The sequence below is a fragment of the Phalangium opilio genome, unplaced genomic scaffold (genome assembly GCF_054372755.1).
Source record: "Phalangium opilio isolate 3A_F unplaced genomic scaffold, DU_Popi_V2 ptg000054l_1, whole genome shotgun sequence".
In the NCBI taxonomy this organism is placed as follows: Eukaryota; Metazoa; Arthropoda; class Arachnida; order Opiliones; family Phalangiidae; genus Phalangium; species Phalangium opilio.
In genome coordinates this window covers 2,454,255-2,476,804 of record NW_028324173.1, presented here as the reverse complement: position 1 = coordinate 2,476,804, position 22,550 = coordinate 2,454,255, and the positions used below count along the sequence as shown (strand labels likewise).

Sequence of the window (22,550 nt, the reverse complement as noted above, 5' to 3'; positions counted from 1 at the left end):
ACCTTCATCATTTTAAAACAATAACAAAATGAAAACATGTTTGCTTTTTTCATATCTATTAAAATTTAAAAGAGGAAAAAAAAGTGAAAAAGCCAACGGCACGCAGTGTTCCTAAGTGGTCTCCCTCCCAAGTAATGACTGCGCTCGACGCTACTTAACTTCAGTTATCGGACGAGAACCGGTGTTCTCAGCGTGATATGGCCGTTGCCGAGAGTGCTAGTTAAAAATTCGAATTTAAATTAAGTGAGACAAATTAACCTTCATCTTTATAAAACAATAACAAAAAGAAGATATGTTTGCTTTTTTCATATCGGGTGGAATTTAAAAGAGGAAACAAAAGTGAAAAAGCCAACGGCACGCAGCATTCCCAAGTACTGACTGCGCTCGACGCTGCTAACGTCGGCGATCGGACGAGAACCGGTGTTCTCAGCGTGTTATGGCCGTTGCCGAGAGTGCTAGATAATAATTCGAATTTAAATTAAGTGAGACAAATTAACCTTCATCTTTTTAAAACAATAACAAAGAGAAAATATGTTTGCTTTTTTATATCTATTGGAATTTAAAAGAGGAAAAAAAAGTGAAAAAGCTAACGGCACGCAGTGTTCCTAAGTGGTCGCCCTCCCAAGTACTGACTGCGCTCGACGCTGCTTAACTTCGGTGATCGGACAAGAACCGGAGTATTCAGCGTGATATGGCCGTCGCCGAGAGTGTTAGTTAATAATTGGAACTTAATTAACCTTCATCTTTATAAAAAATAACAAGAAGAAGATATGTTTGTTTTTTCATATCTGGTGGAATTTAAGAGGAAACAGAAGTGAAAAAGCCATCGGCATGCAGTGTTCCCAAGTAGTGACTGCGCTCGACGCTGCTTAACTTCGGTTATCGTACGAGAACCGGTGTATTCAGCGTGTTATGGCCGTTGCCGATAGTGCTAGTTAATAATTTAAATTAAATTAACTTTCATCTTTATAAAACAATAACAAAAAGAAGATATGTGTGCTTTTTTCAATTCGGGTGGAATTTAAAAGAGGAAACAAAAGTGAAAAACCAACGGCACGCAGTATTCCCAAGTACTGACTGCGCTCGACGCTGCTAACGTCGGCGATCGGACGAGAACCGGTGTTCTCAGCGTGATATGGCCGTTGCCGGGAGTGCTAGTTAAAAATTCGAATTTAAATTAAGTGAGACAAATTAACCTTCATCTTTATAAAACAATAACAAAAAGAAGATATGTTTGCTTTTTTCATATCGGGTGGAATTTAAAAGAGGAAACAAAAGTGAAAAAGCCAACGGCACGCAGTATTCCCAAGTACTGACTGCGCTCGACGCTGCTAACGTCGGCGATCGGACGAGAAGCGGTGTTCTCAGCGTGATATGGCCGTTGCCGAGAGTGCTAGATAATAATTCGAATTTAAATTAAGCGAGACAAATTAACCTTCATCTTTTTAAAACAATAAGAAAAAGAAAATGAGTTTGATTTTTTCATATCTATTGGAATTTAAAAGAGGAAAAAAAAAGTGAAAAAGCTAACGGCACGCAGTGTTCCAAAGTGGTCGCCCTCCTAAATACTGACTGCGCTCGACGCTGCTTAACTTCGGTTATCGTACGAGAACCGGTGTATTCAGCGTGATATGGCCGTTGCCGATAGTGCTAGTTAATAATTTGAATTAAATTAACTTTCATCTTTATAAAACAATAACAGAAAGAAGATATGTTTGCTTTTTTCATATCTGGTGGAATTTGAAAGAGGAAACAAAAGTGAAAAACCAACGGAACGCAGTATTCCCAAGTACTGTATGCGCTCGACGCTGCTTAACTTCGGTGATCGGACGAAAACCGGTGTTTTCAGCGTGATATGGCCGTTGCCGAGAGTGCTTGTTAATAATTCGAATTTAAATTAAGTGAGACAAATTAACCTTCATCATTTTAAAACAATAACAAAAAAAACATGTTTGCTTTTTTCATATCTATTAAAATTTAAAAGAGGAAAAAAAAAGTGAAAAAGCCAACGGCACGCAGTGTTCCTAAGTTGTCTCCATCCCAAAGACTGACTGCGCTCGACGCTGCTTAACTTCGGTGATCGGACGAGAACCGGTGTTCTCAGCGTGTTATGGCCGTTGCCGAGAGTGCTAGATAATAATTCGAATTTAAATTAAGTGAGACAAATTAACCTTCATCTTTTTAAAACAATAACAAAGAGAAAATATGTTTGCTTTTTTATATCTATTGGAATTTAAAAGAGGAAAAAAAAAGTGAAAAAGCTAACGGCACGCAGTGTTCCTAAGTGGTCGCCCTCCCAAGTACTGACTGCGCTCGACGCTGCTTAACTTCGGTGATCGGACAAGAACCGGAGTATTCAGCGTGATATGGCCGTCGCCGAGAGTGTTAGTTAATAATTGGAACTTAATTAACCTTCATCTTTATAAAAAATAACAAGAAGAAGATATGTTTGTTTTTTCATATCTGGTGGAATTTAAGAGGAAACAGAAGTGAAAAAGCCATCGGCATGCAGTGTTCCCAAGTAGTGACTGCGCTCGACGCTGCTTAACTTCGGTTATCGTACGAGAACCGGTGTATTCAGCGTGTTATGGCCGTTGCCGATAGTGCTAGTTAATAATTTAAATTAAATTAACTTTCATCTTTATAAAACAATAACAAAAAGAAGATATGTGTGCTTTTTTCAATTCGGGTGGAATTTAAAAGAGGAAACAAAAGTGAAAAACCAACGGCACGCAGTATTCCCAAGTACTGACTGCGCTCGACGCTGCTAACGTCGGCGATCGGACGAGAACCGGTGTTCTCAGCGTGATATGGCCGTTGCCGGGAGTGCTAGTTAAAAATTCGAATTTAAGTCGGGAAAACCAAAATATTACCTCTCCGTGTCGAGAAGATTATATAACCTTAAGTATCCAATGAAAACGTCGACCTTTTTGCCCTCATCCTTTCCCGCGCTTTGCGCTTCCGCATTTCATCCTTACTCTCAACATTATCTTCCTCCATTTTACATATAAAAATCAAATACTCACAAAAAGAAGTGGCAAAAACCTGCTGGCTCTTTACAACCACTTAATTTGACTTAATATCCAATTTCCAACAACAATAATATACCGGTAGTTTAATTGACAACCTACTAGCATCGAAATTCTCATTAAGAATGGCTCCCGCGGTAAAAAAACGGCAATTTTCAACTAGGTGGGCGTTATCTCATTAGATTTGAAAAATATCATTTGTCTTTTTTACCAATGCCTAACCGTTTGGATTTTTTAAAGCAATCCTGAAACCAAAAAATATTTTTGAATGAGGATAAAAAAGGTCTATCCTCTCGTAATTTTTAAAGCTTTTCTCATGATTACTCTATACAACAGTAACAAGGAGTATAAACCCATTAGTGGAAGCAGTATTTTTTTCCCAAAACAATCTCGCTTATGTTTATGCAATGAATGAAATATATCACAATGCACGGGCCTTGATATATATAGGAGGCAATGAAGGAAATATATCGCATGCACGGGCCTTGGTAGATATAGGAGGCAATGATAATCTCTCTCTTTGCACGAGAGGTTTATCTTTAATATTTAAATAAATATAATTATTTTTAATTATTTTAATCTTCAATAATTAACATTAATAATAGTTAAATCGTTTAAAATAAAGTTATACCTATTATCATCTCAAACTTTGCTAATATTGACGTTTAAAGTGACGGGTACCCCTCTTGCCCGCTTTTTTCAAATTTGGGGTATATATACGATTCGTTTCCATTATAATAGTAAGGAAAAAGCGCAATTGCGAAAACCTTTGGTGGAGATCCCACCTTAGGGAGGCTAGACGTTTCTCGTAACCCTAGCTGATCGCCGCGTATATCCTAAAACCAAACGATGATAATGGAGTAGAAGCCAATGATACAGATTGGTGTCTATGTGAAATAGACGGAAGACCAGTGGATGGTGGTGTTAGAAGCCAGTGTAAGTGCAGACTGGTGTCAATGTGGAATTGACAAAGAACAGAAGATGGTGGGTGGTGTTGGAAGGCAGAAAAATACCAGACTTCTGTTCATGTGGGATGGACGAAGACCAAACATGGTGGTGTTGAGAACTCAAGTATAGAGTAGCCAACGCAGAGAAATACAATTTTCCAAATTTCTGTGAACTGACAATGCGGTCCGGAAATTGGGAACACGTTTGCTCCGATACGCAAACTGCGAACGCGGTCACGTGGGTGTAACAACGGACAGACAGACAGACACACACACACACACACACACACACAGACAGACACGGCCTTTACAGAACCTCTCCTGGACTACGTCACACGGAGAGGTAAAAAGTGAAAAAGCCAACGGCACGCAGTGTTCCTAAGTGGTCTCCCTCCCAAGTAGTGACCGGTGTATTAAGCGTGATATGGCCGTTGCCGAGAGTGCTAGTTAATAATTTTAATTTAATTAACTTTCATCTTTATAAAACAATAACAAAAAGAAGATATGTGTGCTTTTTTCAAATCGGGTGGAATTTAAAAGAGGAAACAAAAGTGAAAAACCAACGGCACGCAGTATTCCCAAGTACTGACTGCGCTCGACGCTGCTAACGTCGGCGATCGGACGAGAACCGGTGTTCTCAGCGTGATATGGCCGTTGCCGAGAGTGCTAGTAAAAAATTCGAATTTAAATTAAGTGAGACAAATTAACCTTCATCTTTATAAAACAATAACAAAAAGAAGATATGTTTGCTTTTTTCATATCGGGTGGAATTTAAAAGAGGAAACAAAAGTGAAAAAGCCAACGGCACGCAGTATTCCCAAGTACAGACTGCGCTCGACGCTGCTAACGTCAGCGATCGGACGAGAACCGGTGTTCTCAGCGTGATATGGCCGTTGCCGAGAGTGCTAGATAATAATTCGAATTTAAATTAAGTGAGACAAATTAACCTTCTTCATTGTAAAACAATAACAAAATGAAAACATGTTTGCTTTTTTCATATCTATTAAAATTTAAAAGAGAAAAAAAAAGTGAAAAAGCCAACGGCACGCAGTGTTCCTAAGTGGTCTCCCTCCCAAGTAGTGACTGCGCTCGACGCTGCTTAACTTCAGTTATCGGACGAGAACCGGTGTATTCAGCGTGATATGGCCGTTGCCGAGAGTGCTAGTTAATAATTTTAATTTAATTAACTTTCATCTTTATAAAACAATAACAAAAAAGAAGATATGTTTGCTTTTTTCATATCTATTAAAATTTAAAAGAGGAAAAAAAAGTGAAAAAGCCAACGGCACGCAGTGTTCCTAAGTGGTCTCCATCCCAAGTACTGACTGCGCTCGACGCTGCTTAACTTCGGTGATCGGACGAGAACCGGTGTATTCAGCGTGATATGGTCGTTGCCGAGAGTGCTAGTTAATAATTCGAATTTAAATTAAGTGAGACAAATTAACCTTCATCATTTTAAAACAATAACAAAAAAGAAGATATGTTTGGTTTTTTCATATCTTTTAAAATTTAAAAGAGGAAAAAAAAGTGAAAAAGCCAACGGCACGCAGTGTTCCTAAGTTGTCTCCATCCCAAAGACTGACTGCGCTCGACGCTGCTTTACTTCGGTGATCGGACGAGAACCGGTGTATTAAGCGTGATATGGCCGTTGCCGAGAGTGCTAGTTAATAATTTTAATTTAATTAACTTTCATCTTTATAAAACAATAACAAAAAGAAGATATGTTTGCTTTTTTCAAATCGGGTGGAATTTAAAAGAGGAAACAAAAGTGAAAAAGCCAACGGCACGCAGTATTCCCAAGTACTGACTGCGCTCGACGCTGCTAACGTCAGCGATCGGACGAGAACCGGTGTTCTCAGCGTGATATGGCCGTTGCCGAGAGTGCTAGATAATAATTCGAATTTAAATTAAGCGAGACAAATTAACCTTCATCTTTTTAAAACAATAACAAAAAGAAAATATGTTTGCCTTTTTCATATCTATTGGAATTTAAAAGAGGAAAAAAAAAGTGAAAAAGCTAACGGCACGCAGTGTTCCTAAGTGGTCGCCCTCCCAAGTACTGACTGCGCTCGACGCTGCTTAACTTCGGTGATCGGACGAGAACCGGTGTATTCAGCGTGATATGGCCGTTGCCGAGAGTGCTAGTTAATAATTTGAACTTAATTAACCTTCATCTTTATAAAAAATAACAATAAGAAGATATGTTTGTTTTTTCATATCTGGTGGAATTTAAGAGGAAACAAAAGTGAAAAAGCCATCGGCATGCAGTGTTCCCAAGTACTGTATGCGCTCACCGCTGCTTAACTTCGGTGATCGGACGAAAACCGCTGTTTTCAGCGTGATATGGCCGTTGCCGAGAGTGCTTGTTAATAATTCGAATTTAAATTAAGTGAGACAAATTAACCTTCATAATTTTAAAACAATAACAAAAAAAACATGTTTGCTTTTTTCATATCTATTAAAATTTAAAAGAGGAAAAAAAGTGAAAAACCCAACGGCACGCAGTGTTTCTAAGTGGTCTCCCTCCCAAGTAATGACTGCGCTCGACGCTGCTTAACTTCGGTGATCGGACGAGAACCGGTGTATTCAGCGTGTTATGGCCGTTGCCGAGAGTGCTAGTTAATAATTTGAATTAAATCAACTTTCATCTTTATAAAACAATAACAAAAAGAAGATATGTTTGCTTTTTTCATATCTGGTGGAATTTGAAAGAGGAAACAAAAGTGAAAAAGCCAACGGCACGCAGTATTCCCAAGTACTGTATGCGCTCGACGCTGCTTAACTTCGGTGATCGGACGTGAACCGGTGTTTTCAGCGTGAAATGGCCGTTGCCGAGAGTGCTAGTTAATAATTCGAATTTAAATTAAGTGAGACAAATAAACCTTCATCATTTTAAAACAATAACAAAATGAAAACATGTTTGCTTTTTTCATATCTATTATAATTTAAAAGAGGAAAAAAAAGTGAAAAAGCCAATGGCACGCAGTGTTTTTAAGTGGTCTCCCTCCCAAGTAGCGACTGCGCTCGACGCTACTTAACTTCAGTTATCGGACGAGAACCGGTGTATTCAGCGTGATATGGCCGTTGCCGAGATTGCTAGTTAAAAATTCGAATTTAAATTAAGTGAGACAAATTAACCTTCATCTTTATAAAACAATAACAAAAAGAAGATATGTTTGCTTTTTTCATATCTATTAAAATTTAAAAGAGGAAAAAAAAAGTGAAAAAGCCAACGGCACGCAGTGTTCCTAAGTGGTCTCCCTCCCTAGTAGTGACTGCGCTCGACGCTGCTTAACTTCGGTTATCGGACGAGAACCGGTGTATTCAGCGTGATATGGCCGTTGCCGAGAGTGCTAGTTAATAATTTGAATTTAATTAACCTTCATCATTATAAAACAATAACAAAAAGAAGATATGTTTGCTTTTTTCATATCGGGTGGAATTTAAAAGAGGAAACAAAAGTGAAAAAGCCAACGGCACGCAGTATTCCCAAGTACTGACTGCGCTCGACGCTGCTAACGTCGGCGATCGGACGAGAACCGGTGTTCTCAGCGTGATATGGCCGTTGCCGAGAGTGCTAGATAATAATTCGAATTTAAATTAAGTGAGACAAATTAACCTTCATCTTTATAAAACAATAACAAAAAAGAAGATATGTTTGCTTTTTTCATATCTATTAAAATTTAATAGAGGAAAAAAAAGTGATAAAGCCAACGGCACGCAGTGTTCCTAAGTTGTCTCCATCCCAAAGACTGACTGCGCTCGACGCTGCTTAACTTCGGTGATCGGACGAGAACCGCTGTATTCAGCGTGATATGGTCGTTGCCGAGAGTGCTAGTTAATAATTCGAATTTAAATTAAGTGAGACAAATTAACCTTCATCATTTTAAAACAATAACAAAATGAAAACATGTTTGCTTTTTTCATATCTATTAAAATTTAAAAGAGGAAAAACAAGTCGGGAAAACCAAAATATTACCTCTCCGTGTCGAGAAGATTATATAACCTTAAGTATCCAATGAAAACGTCGACCTTTTTGCCCTCATCCTTTCCCGCGCTTTGCGCTTCCGCATTTCATCCTTACTCTCAACATTATCTTCCTCCATTTTACATATAAAAATCAAATACTCACAAAAAGAAGTGGCAAAAACCTGCTGGCTCTTTACAACCACTTAATTTGACTTAATATCCAATTTCCAACAACAATAATATACCGGTAGTTTAATTGACAACCTACTAGCATCGAAATTCTCATTAAGAATGGCTCCCGCGGTAAAAAAACGGCAATTTTCAACTAGGTGGGCGTTATCTCATTAGATTTGAAAAATATCATTTGTCTTTTTTACCAATGCCTAACCGTTTGGATTTTTTAAAGCAATCTTGAAACCAAAAAATATTTTTGAATGAGGATAAAAAAGGTCTATCCTCTCGTAATTTTTAAAGCTTTTCTCATGATTACTCTATACAACAGTAACAAGGAGTATAAACCCATTAGTGGAAGCAGTATTTTTTTCCCAAAACAATCTCGCTTATGTTTATGCAATGAATGAAATATATCACAATGCACGGGCCTTGATATATATAGGAGGCAATGAAGGAAATATATCGCATGCACGGGCCTTGGTAGATATAGGAGGCAATGATAATCTCTCTCTTTGCACGAGAGGTTTATCTTTAATATTTAAATAAATATAATTATTTTTAATTATTTTAATCTTCAATAATTAACATTAATAATAGTTAAATCGTTTAAAATAAAGTTATACCTATTATCATCTCAAACTTTGCTAATATTGACGTTTAAAGTGACGGGTACCCCTCTTGCCCGCTTTTTTCAAATTTGGGGTATATATACGATTCGTTTCCATTATAATAGTAAGGAAAAAGCGCAATTGCGAAAACCTTTGGTGGAGATCCCACCTTAGGGAGGCTAGACGTTTCTCGTAACCCTAGCTGATCGCCGCGTATATCCTAAAACCAAACGATGATAATGGAGTAGAAGCCAATGATACAGATTGGTGTCTATGTGAAATAGACGGAAGACCAGTGGATGGTGGTGTTAGAAGCCAGTGTAAGTGCAGACTGGTGTCAATGTGGAATTGACAAAGAACAGAAGATGGTGGGTGGTGTTGGAAGGCAGAAAAATACCAGACTTCTGTTCATGTGGGATGGACGAAGACCAAACATGGTGGTGTTGAGAACTCAAGTATAGAGTAGCCAACGCAGAGAAATACAATTTTCCAAATTTCTGTGAACTGACAATGCGGTCCGGAAATTGGGAACACGTTTGCTCCGATACGCAAACTGCGAACGCGGTCACGTGGGTGTAACAACGGACAGACAGACAGACACACACACACACACACACACACAGAGACAGACACGGCCGTTACAGAACCTCTCCTGGACTACGTCACACGGAGAGGTAAAAAGTGAAAAAGCCAACGGCACGCAGTGTTCCTAAGTGGTCTCCCTCCCAAGTAGTGACTGCGCTCGACGCTGCTTAACTTCAGTTATCGGACGAGAACCGGTGTATTAAGCGTGATATGGCCGTTGCCGAGAGTGCTAGTTAATAATTTTAATTTAATTAACTTTCATCTTTATAAAACAATAACAAAAAGAAGATATGTGTGCTTTTTTCAAATCGGGTGGAATTTAAAAGAGGAAACAAAAGTGAAAAACCAACGGCACGCAGTATTCCCAAGTACTAACTGCGCTCGACGCTGCTAACGTCGGCGATCGGACGAGAACCGGTGTTCTCAGCGTGATATGGCCGTTGCCGAGAGTGCTAGTAAAAAATTCGAATTTAAATTAAGTGAGACAAATTAACCTTCATCTTTATAAAACAATAACAAAAAGAAGATATGTTTGCTTTTTTCATATCGGGTGGAATTTAAAAGAGGAAACAAAAGTGAAAAAGCCAACGGCACGCAGTATTCCCAAGTACTGACTGCGCTCGACGCTGCTAACGTCAGCGATCGGACGAGAACCGGTGTTCTCAGCGTGATATGGCCGTTGCCGAGAGTGCTAGATAATAATTCGAATTTAAATTAAGTGAGACAAATTAACCTTCATCTTTTTAAAACAATAACAAAAAGAAAATATGTTTGCTTTTTTCATATCTATTGGAATTTAAAAGAGGAAAAAAAAAGTGAAAAAGCTAACGGCACGCAGTGTTCCTAAGTGGTCTCCCTCCCAAGTACTGACTGCGCTCGACGCTGCTTAACTTCGGTTATCGGACGAGAACCGGTGTATTCAGCGTGATATGGCCGTTGCCGAGAGTGCTAGTTAATAATTTGAATTTAATTAGCTTTCATCTTTATAAAACAATAACAAAAAAGAAGATATGTTTGCTTTTTTCATATCTATTAAAATTTAAAAGAGGAAAAAAAAGTGAAAAAGCCAACGGCACGCAGTGTTCCTAAGTGGTCTCCATCCCAAGTACTGACTGCGCTCGACGCTGCTTAACTTCGGTGATCGGACGAGAACCGCTGTATTCAGCGTGATATGGTCGTTGCCGAGAGTGCTAGTTAATAATTCGAATTTAAATTAAGTGAGACAAATTAACCTTCTTCATTGTAAAACAATAACAAAATGAAAACATGTTTGCTTTTTTCATATCTATTAAAATTTAAAAGAGAAAAAAAAAGTGAAAAAGCCAACGGCACGCAGTGTTCCTAAGTGGTCTCCCTCCCAAGTAGTGACTGCGCTCGACGCTGCTTAACTTCAGTTATCGGACGAGAACCGGTGTATTCAGCGTGATATGGCCGCTGCCGAGAGTGCTAGTTAATAATTTTAATTTAATTAACTTTCATCTTTATAAAACAATAACAAAAAAGAAGATATGTTTGCTTTTTTCATATCTATTAAAATTTAAAAGAGGAAAAAAAAGTGAAAAAGCCAACGGCACGCAGTGTTCCTAAGTGGTCTCCATCCCAAGTACTGACTGCGCTCGACGCTGCTTAACTTCGGTGATCGGACGAGAACCGGTGTATTCAGCGTGATATGGTCGTTGCCGAGAGTGCTAGTTAATAATTCGAATTTAAATTAAGTGAGACAAATTAACCTTCATCATTTTAAAACAATAACAAAAAAGAAGATATGTTTGGTTTTTTCATATCTTTTAAAATTTAAAAGAGGAAAAAAAAGTGAAAAAGCCAACGGCACGCAGTGTTCCTAAGTTGTCTCCATCCCAAAGACTGACTGCGCTCGACGCTGCTTAACTTCGGTGATCGGACGAGAACCGGTGTATTAAGCGTGATATGGCCGTTGCCGAGAGTGCTAGTTAATAATTTTAATTTAATTAACTTTCATCTTTATAAAACAATAACAAAAAGAAGATATGTTTGCTTTTTTCAAATCGGGTGGAATTTAAAAGAGGAAACAAAAGTGAAAAAGCCAACGGCACGCAGTATTCCCAAGTACTGACTGCGCTCGACGCTGCTAACGTCGGCGATCGGACGAGAAGCGGTGTTCTCAGCGTGATATGGCCGTTGCCGAGAGTGCTAGATAATAATTCGAATTTAAATTAAGTGAGTCAAATTAACCTTCATCTTTTTAAAACAATAAGAAAAAGAAAATGAGTTTGATTTTTTCATATCTATTGGAATTTAAAAGAGGAAAAAAAGTGAAAAAGCTAACGGCACGCAGTGTTCCTAAGTGGTCGCCCTCCTAAATACTGACTGCGCACGACGCTGCTTAACTTCGGTTATCGTACGAGAACCGGTGAATTCAGCGTGTTATGGCCGTTGCCGATAGTGCTAGTTAATAATTTGAATTAAATTAACTTTCATCTTTATAAAACAATAACAGAAAGAAGATATGTTTGCTTTTTTCATATCTGGTGGAATTTGAAAGAGGAAACAAAAGTGAAAAACCAACGGAACGCAGTATTCCCAAGTACTGTATGCGCTCGACGCTGCTTAACTTCGGTGATCGGACGAAAACCGGTGTTTTCAGCGTGATATGGCCGTTGCCGAGAGTGCTTGTTAATAATTCGAATTTAAATTAAGTGAGACAAATTAACCTTCATCATTTTAAAACAATAACAAAAAAAACATGTTTGCTTTTTTCATATCTATTAAAATTTAAAAGAGGAAAAAAAAAGTGAAAAAGCCAACGGCACGCAGTGTTCCTAAGTTGTCTCCATCCCAAAGACTGACTGCGCTCGACGCTGCTTAACTTCGGTGATCGGACGAGAACCGCTGTATTCAGCGTGATATGGTCGTTGCCGAGAGTGCTAGTTAATAATTCGAATTTAAATTAAGTGAGACAAATTAACCTTCATCATTTTAAAACAATAACAAAATGAAAACATGTTTGCTTTTTTCATATCTATTAAAATTTAAAAGAGGAAAAAAAAGTGAAAAAGCCAACGGCACGCAGTGTTCCTAAGTGGTCTCCCTCCCAAGTAGTGACTGCGCTCGACGCTGCTTAACTTCAGTTATCGGACGACAACCGGTGTATTAAGCGTGATATGGCCGTTGCCGAGTGTGCTAGTTAATAATTTTAATTTAATTAACTTTCATCTTTATAAAACAATAACAAAAAGAAGATATGTGTGCTTTTTTCAAATCGGGTGGAATTTAAAAGAGGAAACAAAAGTGAAAAACCAACGGCACGCAGTATTCCCAAGTACTGACTGCGCTCGACGCTGCTATCGTCGGCGATCGGACGAGAACCGGTGTTCTCAGCGTGATATGGCCGTTGCCGAGAGTGCTAGATAATAATTCGAATTTAAATTAAGTGAGACAAATTAACCTTGATCTTTTTAAAACAATAACAAAAAGAAAATATGTTTGCTTTTTTCATATCTATTGGAATTTAAAAGAGGAAAAAAAAAGTGAAAAAGCTAACGGCACGCAGTGTTCCTAAGTGGTCTCCCTCCCAAGTACTGACTGCGCTCGACGCTGCTTAACTTCGGTTATCGGACGAGAACCGGTGTATTCAGCGTGATATGGCCGTTGCCGAGAGTGCTAGTTAATAATTTGAATTTAATTAACTTTCATCTTTATAAAACAATAACAAAAAAGAAGATATGTTTGCTTTTTTCATATCTATTAAAATTTAAAAGAGGAAAAAAAAGTGAAAAAGCCAACGGCACGCAGTGTTCCTAAGTGGTCTCCATCCCAAGTACTGACTGCGCTCGACGCTGCTTAACTTCGGTGATCGGACGAGAACCGCTGTATTCAGCGTGATATGGTCGTTGCCGAGAGTGCTAGTTTATAATTCGAATTTAAATTAAGTGAGACAAATTAACCTTCATCATTTTAAAACAATAACAAAATGAAAACATGTTTGCTTTTTTCATATCTATTAAAATTTAAAAGAGGAAAAAAAAGTGAAAAAGCCAACGGCACGCAGTGTTCCTAAGTGGTCTCCCTCCCAAGTAGTGACTGCGTTCGACGCTGCTTAACTTCAGTTATCGGACGAGAACCGGTGTATTCAGCGTGATATGGCCGTAGCCGAGAGTGCTAGTTAATAATTTTAATTTAATTAACTTTCATCTTTATAAAGCAATAACAAAAAAGAAGATATGTTTGCTTTTTTCATATCTATTAAAATTTAAAAGAGGAAAAAAAGTGAAAAAGCCAACGGCACGCAGTGTTCCTAAGTGGTCTCCATCCCAAGTACTGACTGCGCTCGACGCTGTTTAACTTCGGTGATCGGACGAGAACCGCTGTATTCAGCGTGATATGGTCGTTGCCGAGAGTGCTAGTTAAAAATTCGAATTTAAATTAAGTGAGACAAATTAACCTTCATCTTTATAAAACAATAACAAAAAGAAGATATGTTTGTTTTTTCATATCTGGTGGAATTTAAGAGGAAACAAAAGTGAAAAAGCCATCGGCATGCAGTGTTCCCAAGTACTGACTGCGCTCGACGCTGCTAAACTTCGGTTATCGGACGAGAACCGGTGTATTCAGCGTGATATGGCCGTTGCCGAGAGCGCTAGTTAATAATTTGAATTTAATTAACTTTCATCTTTATAAAACAATAACAAAAAGAAGATATGTTTGCATTTTTCATATCGGGTGGAATTTAAAAGAAAAAACAAAAGTGAAAAACCAACGGCACGCAGTATTCCCAAGTCCTATTTGTCCCCCATCTAACCATACTAAAAACATTGAGCTACGACAAACAGGGGCCGAGTAATTAAGTTAAACGTAAACAAACAACCCGTCCATAGGAAATGCATTAGACTATAATTTGCAGGCCCATAACTCTCTGTCTACTAGAGATACGGGGATGTCCTTAGGATATGTTAAAGTCCAAATTGTCCCCCATCTAACCATTCTAAAAACATTGAGCTACGACAAACAGGGGCCGAGATATTAAGCAAAATGTTCGTCAACTTTGGTATCGTCTCACTTATTTTATTATGTTACTTATGATTTTTGCACAAAACTTTGAAGGCTCATAACTCTTGTTCTACAAGAGATACTGGGATCTCCTTTGGATATGTTATAGTACTCTTTGCTCCCCATACAAGGATACTTTAAACTTGAGGCTACCTCAATATCGTCGTCAACTTATTTTTTGTCTCACTTATTGTTAGAAGGTTACTTTTGATTTTTGAAAAAAAACTTTGCAGGCTCGTAACTCTGTTTCTACTGGAGATACGGGGATGTCCTTTGAGTATGTTATAGACCAATTTGTCCTCCATCTAGCCACACTAAGAATTAGGGCTACGACAAACAGTAGTCGAGTAATTAAGTTAATCGTAAACAAACAAACCCCTCCATAGGAAATACATTAGACTAAATTCTGGAGGGTCGTAACTCTGGTTCTACCAGAGATACGGGGATGTAAATAATGTCACCTTGACACAAATGTTCGGATAATTATAAAGATCTTTGCATGTTCCAAGCAAAAAAAAAAAACTTCGCGGTTTCGAACCTGTGGCCTTCCGGGAGTGAGGCGGATGCGATAACCGCTACACTAAAGATATGTTATTATTTTTAATCGAAAGAACAGGGTCAAGTAATTAAGCAATACGTGAACAAACAAACCCCTCCATAGAAAATGCATTAGACTATACTTTGCAGGCTCGTAACTCTGTTTCTACTGGAGATACGGGGATGTCCTTTGAGTATGTTATAGTCCAATTTGTCCCCCATCTAACCATACTAAAAACATTGAGCTACGACAAACAGGGGCCGAGTAATTAAGCTAAACGTAAACAAACAACCCGTCCATAGGAAATGCATTAGACTATAATTTGCAGGCCCATAACTCTGTGTCTACTAGAGATACGGGGATGTCCTTAGGATATGTTAAAGTCCAAATTGTCCCCCATCTAACCATTCTAAAAACATTGAGCTACGACAAACAGGGGCCGAGATATTAAGCAAAATGTTCGTCAACTTTGGTATCGTCTCACTTATTTTATTATGTTACTTATGATTTTTGCACAAAACTTTGAAGGCTCATAACTCTTGTTCTACAAGAGATACTGGGATCTCCTTTGGATATGTTATAGTACTCTTTGCTCCCCATACAAGGATACTTTAAACTTGAGGCTACCTCAATATCGTCGTCAACTTATTTTTTGTCTCACTTATTGTTAGAAGGTTACTTTTGATTTTTGAAAAAAAACTTTGCAGGCTCGTAACTCTGTTTCTACTGGAGATACGGGGATGTCCTTTGAGTATGTTATAGACCAATTTGTCCTCCATCTAGCCACACTAAGAATTAGGGCTACGACAAACAGTAGTCGAGTAATTAAGTTAATCGTAAACAAACAAACCCCTCCATAGGAAATACATTAGACTAAATTCTGGAGGGTCGTAACTCTGGTTCTACCAGAGATACGGGGATGTAAATAATGTCACCTTGACACAAATGTTCGGATAATTATAAAGATCTTTGCATGTTCCAAGCAAAAAAAAAAACTTCGCGGTTTCGAACCTGTGGCCTTCCGGGAGTGAGGCGGATGCGATAACCGCTACACTAAAGATATGTTATTATTTTTAATCGAAAGAACAGGGTCAAGTAATTAAGCAATATGTGAACAAACAAACCCCTCCATAGAAAATGCATTAGACTATACTTTGCAGGCTCGTAACTCTGTTTCTACTGGAGATACGGGGATGTCCTTTAAGTATGTTATAGTCCAATTTGTCCCCCATCTAACCATACTAAAAACATTGAGCTACGACAAACAGGGGCCGAGTAATTAAGCTAAACGTAAACAAACAACCCGTCCATAGGAAATGCATTTGACTATAATTTGCAGGCCCATAACTCTGTGTCTACTAGAGATACGGGGATGTCCTTAGGATATGTTAAAGTCCAAATTGTCCCCCATCTAACCATTCTAAAAACATTGAGCTACGACAAACAGGGGCCGAGATATTAAGCAAAATGTTCGTCAACTTTGGTATCGTCTCACTTATTTTATTATGTTACTTATGATTTTTGCACAAAACTTTGAAGGCTCATAACTCTTGTTCTACAAGAGATACTGGGATCTCCTTTGGATATGTTATAGTACTCTTTGCTCCCCATACAAGGATTCTTTAAACTTGAGGCTACCTCAATATCGTCGTCAACTTATTTTTCGTCTCACTTATTGTTAGAAGGTTACTTTTGATTTTTGAAAAAAAACTTTGCAGGCTCGTAACTCTGTTTCTACTGGAGATACGGGGATGTCCTTTGAGTATGTTATAGACCAATTTGTCCCCCATCTAGCCATACTAAGAATTAGGGCTACGACAAACAGTAGTCGAGTAATTAAGTTAATCGTAAACAAACAAACCCCTCCATAGGAAATACATTAGACTAAATTCTGGAGGGTCGTAACTCTGGTTCTACCAGAGATACGGGGATGTAAATAATGTCACCTTGACACAAATGTTCGGATAATTATAAAGATCTTTGCATGTTCCAAGCAAAAAAAAAAAACTTCGCGGTTTCGAACCTGTGGCCTTCCGGGAGTGAGGCGGATGCGATAACCGCTACACTAAAGATATGTTATTATTTTTAATCGAAAGAACAGGGTCAAGTAATTAAGCAATACGTGAACAAACAAACCCCTCCATAGAAAATGCATTAGACTATACTTTGCAGGCTCGTAACTCTGTTTCTACTGGAGATACGGGGATGTCCTTTGAGTATGTTATAGTCCAATTTGTCCCCCATCTAACCATACTAAAAACATTGAGCTACGACAAACAGGGGCCGAGTAATTAAGCTAAACGTAAACAAACAACCCGTCCATAGGAAATGCATTAGACTATAATTTGCAGGCAAATAACTCTGTGTCTACTAGAGATACGGGGATGTCCTTAGGATATGTTAAAGTCCAAATTGTCCCCCATCTAACCATTCTAAAAACATTGAGCTACGACAAACAGGGGCCGAGATATTAAGCAAAATGTTCGTCAACTTTGGTATCGTCTCACTTATTTTATTATGTTACTTATGATTTTTGCACAAAACTTTGAAGGCTCATAACTCTTGTTCTACAAGAGATACTGGGATCTCCTTTGGATATGTTATAGTACTCTTTGCTCCCCATACAAGGATTCTTTAAACTTGAGGCTACCTCAATATCGTCGTCAACTTATTTTTCGTCTCACTTATTGTTAGAAGGTTACTTTTGATTTTTGAAAAAAAATTTGCAGGCTCGTAACTCTGTTTCTACTGGAGATACGGGGATGTCCTTTGAGTATGTTATAGACCAATTTGTCCCCCATCTAGCCATACTAAGAATTAGGGCTACGACAAACAGTAGTCGAGTAATTAAGTTAATCGTAAACAAACAAACCCCTCCATAGGAAATACATTAGACTAAATTCTGGAGGCTCGTAACTCTGGTTCTACCAGAGATACGGGGATGTAAATAATGTGACCTTGACACAAATGTTCGGATAATTATAAAGATCTTTGCATGTTCCAAGCAAAAAAAAAACTTCGCGGTTTCGAACCTGTGGCCTTCCGGGGGTGAGGCGGATGCGATAACCGCTACACTAAAGATATGTTATTATTTTTAATCGAAAGAACAGGGTCAAGTAATTAAGCAATACGTGAACAAACAAACCCCTCCATAGAAAATGCATTAGACTATACTTTGCAGGCTCGTAACTCTGTTTCAACTGGAGATACGGGGATGTCCTTTGAGTATGTTATAGTCCAATTTGTCCCCCATCTAACCATACTAAAAACATTGAGCTACGACAAACAGTAGTCGAGTAATTAAGCTAATCGTAAACAAACAAACCCCTCCATAGGAAATACATTAGACTAAATTCTGGAGGGTCGTAACTCTGGTTCTACCAGAGATACGGGGATGTAAATAATGTCACCTTGACACAAATGTTCGGATAATTATAAAGATCTTTGCATGTTCCAAGCAAAAAAAAAAAACTTCGCGGTTTCGAACCTGTGGCCTTCCGGGAGTGAGGCGGATGCGATAACCGCTACACTAAAGATATGTTATTATTTTTAATCGAAAGAACAGGGTCAAGTAATTAAGCAATACGTGAACAAACAAACCCCTCCATAGAAAATGCATTAGACTATACTTTGCAGGCTCGTAACTCTGTTTCTACTGGAGATACGGGGATGTCCTTTGAGTATGTTATAGTCCAATTTGTCCCCCATCTAACCATACTAAAAACATTGAGCTACGACAAACAGGGGCCGAGTAATTAAGCTAAACGTAAACAAACAACCCGTCCATAGGAAATGCATTAGACTATAATTTGCAGGCCCATAACTCTGTGTCTACTAGAGATACGGGGATGTCCTTAGGATATGTTAAAGTCCAAATTGTCCCCCATCTAACCATTCTAAAAACATTGAGCTACGACAAACAGGGGCCGAGATATTAAGCAAAATGTTCGTCAACTTTGGTATCGTCTCACTTATTTTATTATGTTACTTATGATTTTTGCACAAAACTTTGAAGGCTCATAACTCTTGTTCTACAAGAGATACTGGGATCTCCTTTGGATATGTTATAGTACTCTTTGCTCCCCATACAAGGATACTTTAAACTTGAGGCTACCTCAATATCGTCGTCAACTTATTTTTTGTCTCACTTATTGTTAGAAGGTTACTTTTGATTTTTGAAAAAAAACTTTGCAGGCTCGTAACTCTGTTTCTACTGGAGATACGGGGATGTCCTTTGAGTATGTTATAGACCAATTTGTCCTCCATCTAGCCACACTAAGAATTAGGGCTACGACAAACAGTAGTCGAGTAATTAAGTTAATCGTAAACAAACAAACCCCTCCATAGGAAATACATTAGACTAAATTCTGGAGGGTCGTAACTCTGGTTCTACCAGAGATACGGGGATGTAAATAATGTCACCTTGACACAAATGTTCGGATAATTATAAAGATCTTTGCATGTTCCAAGCAAAAAAAAAAACTTCGCGGTTTCGAACCTGTGGCCTTCCGGGAGTGAGGCGGATGCGATAACCGCTACACTAAAGATATGTTATTATTTTTAATCGAAAGAACAGGGTCAAGTAATTAAGCAATATGTGAACAAACAAACCCCTCCATAGAAAATGCATTAGACTATACTTTGCAGGCTCGTAACTCTGTTTCTACTGGAGATACGGGGATGTCCTTTAAGTATGTTATAGTCCAATTTGTCCCCCATCTAACCATACTAAAAACATTGAGCTACGACAAACAGGGGCCGAGTAATTAAGCTAAACGTAAACAAACAACCCGTCCATAGGAAATGCATTTGACTATAATTTGCAGGCCCATAACTCTGTGTCTACTAGAGATACGGGGATGTCCTTAGGATATGTTAAAGTCCAAATTGTCCCCCATCTAACCATTCTAAAAACATTGAGCTACGACAAACAGGGGCCGAGATATTAAGCAAAATGTTCGTCAACTTTGGTATCGTCTCACTTATTTTATTATGTTACTTATGATTTTTGCACAAAACTTTGAAGGCTCATAACTCTTGTTCTACAAGAGATACTGGGATCTCCTTTGGATATGTTATAGTACTCTTTGCTCCCCATACAAGGATTCTTTAAACTTGAGGCTACCTCAATATCGTCGTCAACTTATTTTTCGTCTCACTTATTGTTAGAAGGTTACTTTTGATTTTTGAAAAAAAACTTTGCAGGCTCGTAACTCTGTTTCTACTGGAGATACGGGGATGTCCTTTGAGTATGTTATAGACCAATTTGTCCCCCATCTAGCCACACTAAGAATTAGGGCTACGACAAACAGTAGTCGAGTAATTAAGTTAATCGTAAACAAACAAACCCCTCCATAGGAAATACATTAGACTAAATTCTGGAGGGTCGTAACTCTGGTTCTACCAGAGATACGGGGATGTAAATAATGTCACCTTGACACAAATGTTCGGATAATTATAAAGATCTTTGCATGTTCCAAGCAAAAAAAAAAACTTCGCGGTTTCGAACCTGTGGCCTTCCGGGAGTGAGGCGGATGCGATAACCGCTACACTAAAGATATGTTATTATTTTTAATCGAAAGAACAGGGTCAAGTAATTAAGCAATATGTGAACAAACAAACCCCTCCATAGAAAATGCATTAGACTATACTTTGCAGGCTCGTAACTCTGTTTCTACTGGAGATACGGGGATGTCCTTTAAGTATGTTATAGTCCAATTTGTCCCCCATCTAACCATACTAAAAACATTGAGCTACGACAAACAGGGGCCGAGTAATTAAGCTAAACGTAAACAAACAACCCGTCCATAGGAAATGCATTTGACTATAATTTGCAGGCCCATAACTCTGTGTCTACTAGAGATACGGGGATGTCCTTAGGATATGTTAAAGTCCAAATTGTCCCCCATCTAACCATTCTAAAAACATTGAGCTACGACAAACAGGGGCCGAGATATTAAGCAAAATGTTCGTCAACTTTGGTATCGTCTCACTTATTTTATTATGTTACTTATGATTTTTGCACAAAACTTTGAAGGCTCATAACTCTTGTTCTACAAGAGATACTGGGATCTCCTTTGGATATGTTATAGTACTCTTTGCTCCCCATACAAGGATTCTTTAAACTTGAGGCTACCTCAATATCGTCGTCAACTTATTTTTCGTCTCACTTATTGTTAGAAGGTTACTTTTGATTTTTGAAAAAAAACTTTGCAGGCTCGTAACTCTGTTTCTACTGGAGATACGGGGATGTCCTTTGAGTATGTTATAGACCAATTTGTCCCCCATCTAGCCATACTAAGAATTAGGGCTACGACAAACAGTAGTCGAGTAATTAAGTTAATCGTAAACAAACAAACCCCTCCATAGGAAATACATTAGACTAAATTCTGGAGGGTCGTAACTCTGGTTCTACCAGAGATACGGGGATGTAAATAATGTCACCTTGACACAAATGTTCGGATAATTATAAAGATCTTTGCATGTTCCAAGCAAAAAAAAAAAACTTCGCGGTTTCGAACCTGTGGCCTTCCGGGAGTGAGGCGGATGCGATAACCGCTACACTAAAGATATGTTATTATTTTTAATCGAAAGAACAGGGTCAAGTAATTAAGCAATACGTGAACAAACAAACCCCTCCATAGAAAATGCATTAGACTATACTTTGCAGGCTCGTAACTCTGTTTCTACTGGAGATACGGGGATGTCCTTTGAGTATGTTATAGTCCAATTTGTCCCCCATCTAACCATACTAAAAACATTGAGCTACGACAAACAGGGGCCGAGTAATTAAGCTAAACGTAAACAAACAACCCGTCCATAGGAAATGCATTAGACTATAATTTGCAGGCAAATAACTCTGTGTCTACTAGAGATACGGGGATGTCCTTAGGATATGTTAAAGTCCAAATTGTCCCCCATCTAACCATTCTAAAAACATTGAGCTACGACAAACAGGGGCCGAGATATTAAGCAAAATGTTCGTCAACTTTGGTATCGTCTCACTTATTTTATTATGTTACTTATGATTTTTGCACAAAACTTTGAAGGCTCATAACTCTTGTTCTACAAGAGATACTGGGATCTCCTTTGGATATGTTATAGTACTCTTTGCTCCCCATACAAGGATTCTTTAAACTTGAGGCTACCTCAATATCGTCGTCAACTTACTTTTCGTCTCACTTATTGTTAGAAGGTTACTTTTGATTTTTGAAAAAAAATTTGCAGGCTCGTAACTCTGTTTCTACTGGAGATACGGGGATGTCCTTTGAGTATGTTATAGACCAATTTGTCCCCCATCTAGCCATACTAAGAATTAGGGCTACGACAAACAGTAGTCGAGTAATTAAGTTAATCGTAAACAAACAAACCCCTCCATAGGAAATACATTAGACTAAATTCTGGAGGCTCGTAACTCTGGTTCTACCAGAGATACGGGGATGTAAATAATGTGACCTTGACACAAATGTTCGGATAATTATAAAGATCTTTGCATGTTCCAAGCAAAAAAAAAACTTCGCGGTTTCGAACCTGTGGCCTTCCGGGGGTGAGGCGGATGCGATAACCGCTACACTAAAGATATGTTATTATTTTTAATCGAAAGAACAGGGTCAAGTAATTAAGCAATACGTGAACAAACAAACCCCTCCATAGAAAATGCATTAGACTATACTTT

The 22,550-nt window shown here is 38.4% G+C and overlaps 1 non-coding gene and 26 pseudogenes across 1 annotated transcript; all 27 read right to left on the bottom strand.

The window, feature by feature from the left end:
• Nucleotides 1-90: 90 nt before the first annotated feature.
• On the bottom strand, nucleotides 91-209 carry LOC149670268 (5S ribosomal RNA; annotated as a pseudogene).
• A 375-nt stretch (nucleotides 210-584) lies between these two features.
• Nucleotides 585-703, bottom strand: LOC149670267 (5S ribosomal RNA; annotated as a pseudogene).
• An 821-nt stretch (nucleotides 704-1,524) lies between these two features.
• Nucleotides 1,525-1,643, bottom strand: LOC149670266 (5S ribosomal RNA; annotated as a pseudogene).
• A 360-nt stretch (nucleotides 1,644-2,003) lies between these two features.
• LOC149670265 (5S ribosomal RNA) lies at nucleotides 2,004-2,122 on the bottom strand (annotated as a pseudogene).
• Nucleotides 2,123-2,259: 137 nt separating this feature from the next.
• LOC149670264 (5S ribosomal RNA) lies at nucleotides 2,260-2,378 on the bottom strand (annotated as a pseudogene).
• A 2,633-nt stretch (nucleotides 2,379-5,011) lies between these two features.
• LOC149670263 (5S ribosomal RNA) lies at nucleotides 5,012-5,130 on the bottom strand (annotated as a pseudogene).
• A 123-nt stretch (nucleotides 5,131-5,253) lies between these two features.
• LOC149670262 (5S ribosomal RNA) lies at nucleotides 5,254-5,372 on the bottom strand (annotated as a pseudogene).
• Nucleotides 5,373-5,510: 138 nt separating this feature from the next.
• Nucleotides 5,511-5,629, bottom strand: LOC149670261 (5S ribosomal RNA; annotated as a pseudogene).
• Nucleotides 5,630-5,991: 362 nt separating this feature from the next.
• On the bottom strand, nucleotides 5,992-6,110 carry LOC149670260 (5S ribosomal RNA). Its single transcript, XR_016367249.1, has one exon. It is a non-coding gene; the product is annotated as a 5S ribosomal RNA (ribosomal RNA).
• A 355-nt stretch (nucleotides 6,111-6,465) lies between these two features.
• Nucleotides 6,466-6,584, bottom strand: LOC149670259 (5S ribosomal RNA; annotated as a pseudogene).
• A 122-nt stretch (nucleotides 6,585-6,706) lies between these two features.
• LOC149670258 (5S ribosomal RNA) lies at nucleotides 6,707-6,809 on the bottom strand (annotated as a pseudogene).
• Nucleotides 6,810-6,946: 137 nt separating this feature from the next.
• On the bottom strand, nucleotides 6,947-7,065 carry LOC149670257 (5S ribosomal RNA; annotated as a pseudogene).
• Nucleotides 7,066-7,203: 138 nt separating this feature from the next.
• LOC149670256 (5S ribosomal RNA) lies at nucleotides 7,204-7,322 on the bottom strand (annotated as a pseudogene).
• A 362-nt stretch (nucleotides 7,323-7,684) lies between these two features.
• On the bottom strand, nucleotides 7,685-7,803 carry LOC149670255 (5S ribosomal RNA; annotated as a pseudogene).
• A 1,612-nt stretch (nucleotides 7,804-9,415) lies between these two features.
• On the bottom strand, nucleotides 9,416-9,534 carry LOC149670254 (5S ribosomal RNA; annotated as a pseudogene).
• A 600-nt stretch (nucleotides 9,535-10,134) lies between these two features.
• On the bottom strand, nucleotides 10,135-10,253 carry LOC149670253 (5S ribosomal RNA; annotated as a pseudogene).
• Nucleotides 10,254-10,376: 123 nt separating this feature from the next.
• On the bottom strand, nucleotides 10,377-10,495 carry LOC149670252 (5S ribosomal RNA; annotated as a pseudogene).
• A 137-nt stretch (nucleotides 10,496-10,632) lies between these two features.
• On the bottom strand, nucleotides 10,633-10,751 carry LOC149670251 (5S ribosomal RNA; annotated as a pseudogene).
• Nucleotides 10,752-10,874: 123 nt separating this feature from the next.
• Nucleotides 10,875-10,993, bottom strand: LOC149670250 (5S ribosomal RNA; annotated as a pseudogene).
• Nucleotides 10,994-11,131: 138 nt separating this feature from the next.
• Nucleotides 11,132-11,250, bottom strand: LOC149670249 (5S ribosomal RNA; annotated as a pseudogene).
• A 360-nt stretch (nucleotides 11,251-11,610) lies between these two features.
• On the bottom strand, nucleotides 11,611-11,729 carry LOC149670248 (5S ribosomal RNA; annotated as a pseudogene).
• Nucleotides 11,730-12,089: 360 nt separating this feature from the next.
• On the bottom strand, nucleotides 12,090-12,208 carry LOC149670247 (5S ribosomal RNA; annotated as a pseudogene).
• A 137-nt stretch (nucleotides 12,209-12,345) lies between these two features.
• LOC149670246 (5S ribosomal RNA) lies at nucleotides 12,346-12,464 on the bottom strand (annotated as a pseudogene).
• A 361-nt stretch (nucleotides 12,465-12,825) lies between these two features.
• LOC149670245 (5S ribosomal RNA) lies at nucleotides 12,826-12,944 on the bottom strand (annotated as a pseudogene).
• A 123-nt stretch (nucleotides 12,945-13,067) lies between these two features.
• Nucleotides 13,068-13,186, bottom strand: LOC149670244 (5S ribosomal RNA; annotated as a pseudogene).
• A 137-nt stretch (nucleotides 13,187-13,323) lies between these two features.
• On the bottom strand, nucleotides 13,324-13,442 carry LOC149670243 (5S ribosomal RNA; annotated as a pseudogene).
• Nucleotides 13,443-13,564: 122 nt separating this feature from the next.
• Nucleotides 13,565-13,683, bottom strand: LOC149670242 (5S ribosomal RNA; annotated as a pseudogene).
• Between the last annotated feature and the right edge of the window lie 8,867 nt (nucleotides 13,684-22,550).